At 39.9% G+C, this 5,753-nt stretch overlaps 1 protein-coding gene across 1 annotated transcript in view; it reads right to left on the minus strand.

Moving 5' to 3' along the window:
• Positions 1–4,255, minus strand: part of Pex6 (peroxin 6) — a 79,836-nt gene extending 75,581 nt beyond the window's left edge. Inside the window, 1 exon segment of the mRNA XM_067109785.1 lies at positions 3,824–4,255. The gene's annotated coding sequence lies outside the window, so the exon portion shown is untranslated.
• Positions 4,256–5,753: the final 1,498 nt, after the last annotated feature.

Raw genomic sequence — 5,753 nt, forward strand, 5'->3', positions numbered from 1 at the left:
AGGCGTAACAGGAGGAAAACCTCGCAGTTGCACCGTGAATTTAACTGATAAGAAAAGATGGAAAGTCAGATCGAAGAGAGGGAATATGAACGGAGGTACAGTAAAAGGAATAAACGGGGCTGCAGCTAGGGGCCGAAGGGACGCTGCAAGAACCTTAAGTAATGCCTACAGTGCATCGCATGAGGTGCACAGACGGCAGTAACCCCCACCCCCGACGGGCCTGTTGGTTTAGATTAAGTCGGCCTTATGCCACCACGGGTCCTTCGCCTATGACGATCTGTAAGTGTGGCAAGATGTTAACGGGGAAAAAGAACAGGCCTGGTATGGACCTCTTGACTCAACGCAACCAACCAAGGAGTTGGGTGTTAACAACAAAAAGCCAAGTGGAGTTACAAGGAGTTACAAGGATTAGCATGTCTGAAAGACTTGTCAGTCCATCCAAGGAGACATCATGTGCTCACATATCTCTAGGAGCAGGTTTTACTATTTTACTATTTTACTATTCATTCACAGTGCTCTGATGATTTTGTCTATCTTCCTTTTAAACTCTTCCTCCACACTGTTGCTGTTGACAACTTCTGGTGGCAGTCTGTTCCATGTGTCACACATCTTGTATGTGAAGACGTTCCCACAATGCGATGTGTTGTATCTCTTCAGTTCTAGTTTCCATCCACTATTTTCTTGTCTGGTTTTCGTTTAATGGGCAGAGGTCACTGTCTACTCTTGTTATGCCTTTCAGTATTTTGAATGTTTCTATGAGTTGTCCTCGCAATCGTCGTGTTTCTAGGCCGTACATATAAGAGTTTTATAGTAGTGGTAGTATTCTGTGATACAGGAGTTTTATAGAAGAAAAATAGAAGTAGCAGTATTCTGTGATATAGGAGTTTTATAGAAGAATTATTCTGTATCATAAGAGTTTTATAGACGTGGTCGTATTCTGAGAGAGAGAGAGAGAGAGAGAGAGAGAGAGATAGTCGTAGTTGCAAATCTTTGTACTACTGACTATGAGAAAAGTGAGGTGGGGGTGAGACTGACGGTAGCCCAATCGTAACTCATACACGGGGAGGGGGCGCAGGAGAGATTATTACGAGTTTCACTCCTGTTCAGTCTAGTTAAATTCGGTATATGGCACGTCCTATTTCTGTCAGGTTATATTGACTCGCTTTATCTTCAGTAATGGTCGACTGATTAAGATATGAGACTTATTGGAAGAACGAGGAATTTTGATTGCTTTTCTATTCTCTCTCTCTCTCTCTCTCTCTCTCTCTCTCTCTCTATATATATATATATATATATATATATATATATATATATATATATATATATATATATATATATATACATATTCTCTCTCTCTCTCTCTCTATGTATATATATATATATATATATATATATATATATATAAATATATATATATATATATATATAAATATATATATATATATATATATATATATATATATATATATATATATATATATATATATACATATATACACATATATTCTCTCTCTCTCTATATATATATACATATATATATTTATGTATGTATGCACGTAAGTAAGCATGCTTTCATCATAATACTTCTTTCCTAATGCCGCTGTTTTTATTGTTATATATTAAACTGGTTTTAAGTCACCGCAAACTGTTGCGTAATTATATATCTGACCGTATTTATTGCCACTGGGTTCCTCGTCAGTTTAAGCCGGTCTTCGGACATAGCGGCTCCTTCCCCAGCCTAACATTGCTACATAGAAGAGGTTCGGGGTTTTCTCATGGCGTTATCTTTGCCGTCTAACTCCGCCCCCTCCCCACCGCCCCTTCAACCTACCATCCCCTGATCCATTCTTCTCGGCTCTCCCATTACTCCATCTTTAATAGTTTCAACGAAATCTTCGAAGGCTGGAAAACGAGAGAGAGAGAGAGAGAGAGAGAGTACACTTATTACCAACTGCGTGCATCAACGTGTGTATCAAATGACTTTAAGAGTGTATATGATCGTTGAGAGAGAGAGAGAGAGAGAGAGAGAGAGAGAGAGAGAGAGAGAGAGAGAGAGAGAGGAACAGCTTGAAAGAGGGGAAAGTACGATAAAATAACTAATAATTAAGAAGAGCGATAAATCAACATATAAACAAGGACAGTCTTGAAAACTGAGAGAGAGAGAGAGAGAGAGAGAGTTTGGGTGATCAATATTCTGCAGGATTTTATTCCTCTTACATATCTCATCTCGCTCCTCATAAATTTTTAAGAAACAAAGAAGAAAGTAATCGCTGGTTTTCATATGCTAAAACGAAATGCCACTGGTCGTCATACCAGCGGAATGAGATCGCCCAAGCGGACATCTTCGGTACAACTGACGCGAAAAACAGGGGGTAATATCTTGTAGTCCTCCCAAATAAGTGACTGACACCCTGAACTCGCAACCAACAATGTCCGGATTCATTTCACTTTCAGGGTCAAGGTTCCAGGACGACTGAGGGCCACATATGCCGAAAATGTTAACTCATATCTCTCCGCCTTTAATTACCATGCAGTCTCAGGCTGCAAGGGCCGTTCTATGATCGATATTAACCCAGAGACCCCATGTCACTGAGAAATATTCCCATGGAAATATTGAGGTTTTCCGAGACGAGCTTTTTCGAGACGACGCTTTCAATAGAGCGGTAGATGATTTTTTTTTTTTAGCCTGTTTATCAAAATTCATGAACGTGTGAAACGAACCGCGTGGACTGCTTCTTAAAACGAAGCGAAATTCCTTCATAAATAATATTCCGTTTCTTCGTTTTCTTAACAGATATTGTATCCTATTTTTGAACAACCTTGGTTGAGGGATATTTCGCTCAGGCCGTAGAATCTAGTAAAATTTTGCAGTGGTCACGAAAGAAGATATTACCTCCGGCTACACATATAACAATTTATGGCTTCTCCTTAGCAAAGGTGAAAATTATAGATATGAAATTCACTCTGCCTCACCAACGCTTCCCTTTATATGACGCGTATACCCAGAAGGAAACAAGCTCCTGTGCATTTCCCAATCATCCTCTTCGATCCGGAAACCTCACGAAATCTGGAATTCCAAATCATGTCAGCTTAGAATTCGTTCCTAGTTTGATGAATTGACATATCCCATTTTTTTTTTTTTTTTAAGTTTTTGAGTTTTCCTGCCAAGGCTTCTCAGTTGATGATACTCAATAATATATCAAAACTCCAGCTGTCTAGGTTGCCACATTTTCAAACCAAACCTCCGCAAAAGATGAGCTAACAATAAATTCTGAATAATATCAACATCTCTGAAGCCCATTTTCTCAGAATGGGGAGAAAAGGGCTTACGGCAGTTCGCCAAGCTAAGGACGAACTGTACCCAAAGCGGTTCCGTAGAAGGAGCGCCGTTGCAAGGGCGAAGGCCTCGCCTTTACAACTGATGACGAGTACCCAATTACAGGAGCCGTCGCGAAGAAAAATACCACAGAAGTTGACGCGAAATCTCGCGTGGCGTTTTCCCACTTACCTGCAAATGCGTAGGGCTGATGTATGTGTTTATAAAAGCCTTACGTTTATAGCTGACCTTCAAGACATATTGTATGGGTTGTTTTTTCTAATTTTACCGTTGTTGCTGCTGCTGTTGTTCTTACAGACAAATTTTGACGTATTTTGGAGCCTTAGCTGAAATGTGCGTGTGTATACGTATGTATTTATGTATGTGAATATATTTATAAGTATACATATATATATACATACATTTATATGTGTAGGTACATATATTACACAAATGTAACATTTGTAACAAAAAAAAAAGAAAAAAATTGGAAAAAAATACACATACCGGAAAAAAGCTGCGAAAAGAAACTTCGTATCAACGTCCACCAACGAGACCAGCCGGGGAAACCCCGAACAATCCTGAAGAATTTTCTTTGGCCCGCGGGCGCGGGGCAAATCCTCGCTTGGCAATTGGGTACTTTTTGCCCCCTTGGGTAGGCTGGTTTGGAACCAAGACAAGTGCCCACATTTCCCCGAAATAGAGCAAGGACCGGGGTGCTAGCAGGTGCTTCGTCATCTCCCCTGGGTTATGCAAGGTCTGCTTAGGTTTTCCTGGTGTTGATTTTCAGTGGACATTTCTCTCTCTCTCTCTCTCTCTCTCTCTCTCTCTCCCTCCTGTACACTTCTTGGTGTTGAAATGTTATTTATCTTTCTGTATATTCACAAATACATACGTATGTATATACGTCTATGAATATATGTATAATATCCCATGCCTCAGTCCCAGCCATACCGTTCTGTGTTCATGGATTCTCTCTCTCTCTCTCTCTCTCTCTCTCTCTCTCTCTCTCTCTCTCTCTCTCTCTCTCTCTCTCTCTAGCAAAATGAAAAACGATATTTTATGAAATTTTCAGTCATTTGTTTCACTGCTGATTCGTAGATGAACCTCCAGTGATAACAATTTCCACAACCACAGGCGCTTCTGATACCAACACAGAGGTAGTAAAGGTCACTGATGCCCAAGGTCACTGATGCCCAAGGAACTGCCAAAGCATGTGCTCACTATTTCAAGAACACCGGCTCGGTTTTATTTTGAAAGCACTTGATGTGGCTGTGCTCAAAAGACATTTCTTTTTAACACATAAATATAAGTAATGCTGAATGACTGGGGGTCATGAATGTTCACTTTTTATGAATGCGTTAATAGTGCGAACATTCCACACATAATTTTGCATGTTGCATGTGTGTGCGTGGTGGGGGGGGCGGGTTGTATTGATAATATATTAATTAGAAAAATTTACGGTCTTTCATGTTCGTACTTTTGTATAATAATATTAACTAAAGACCATAATTTGGAATACTTTTTTCTTGTAACAATTTCACAGTTACGTGCACATATATATACATATATACATTATATATATATGCGCGCGCGTGTGTGTGTGTGTGTAGGTATGTACATGTGCATACACCTTAACATTTAACCATTTCGGAAGGCCGTTGCATCACTTCATAAGAAGTCGGTTAAAATTCTGTTTACAAGTTTTGAATTAAATTCAATAACTTTCTAACACACTTCTTTGTATTTAGATGGAGTCTTTTTCTTGTGCTTTTATGATCTAATCTCTCTCTCTCTCTCTCTCTCTCTCTCTCCATAGGAACATCAATACTGATAAACTCAAACACATTCAACACAAAAACCTCTCTCTCTCTCTCTCTCTCTCGATAAAGGCGCACTTGACTTTTGTAAGCCCAACCGCATTTACAGCACAGACTCTCTCTCTCTCTCTCTCTCTCTGCATGCATTCTTACAAAACGTTCACGAACCCAAAATTATATACAACAGAGACGCCTCTCTCTCTCTCCAAATGCGCACTGAACTTTTGTAAGCCCAACCGCATTTACAGCACAGACTCTACTCTCTCTCTCTCTCTCTCTCTTTCTGTCTACATGCAGTCTTACAAAGCGTTCATAACCCCAAAATTATATACAACAAAGACGCCTCTCTCTCTCTCTCTCTCTCTCGATAAAGGCGCACTTAACTTTTGTAAGCCCATCTGCATTTACAGCACAGACTCTCTCTCTCGCTAAATGCATTCTTACAAAGCGTTCATATACAACGAAGACGCCTCTCTCTCTCTCTCTCTCTCTCTCTCTCTCTCTCTCTCTCTCTCTCTCTGCGTGCATTCCTACAAAGCATTCATAAACCCAAAATTATACACAACAAAGACGCCACTCCTCTCTCTCTCTCTCTCTCTCTCTCTCTCTCTCTCTCT

This window comes from Macrobrachium rosenbergii, chromosome 10 (assembly GCF_040412425.1).
Source record: "Macrobrachium rosenbergii isolate ZJJX-2024 chromosome 10, ASM4041242v1, whole genome shotgun sequence".
NCBI lineage: Eukaryota > Metazoa > Arthropoda > Malacostraca > Decapoda > Palaemonidae > Macrobrachium > Macrobrachium rosenbergii.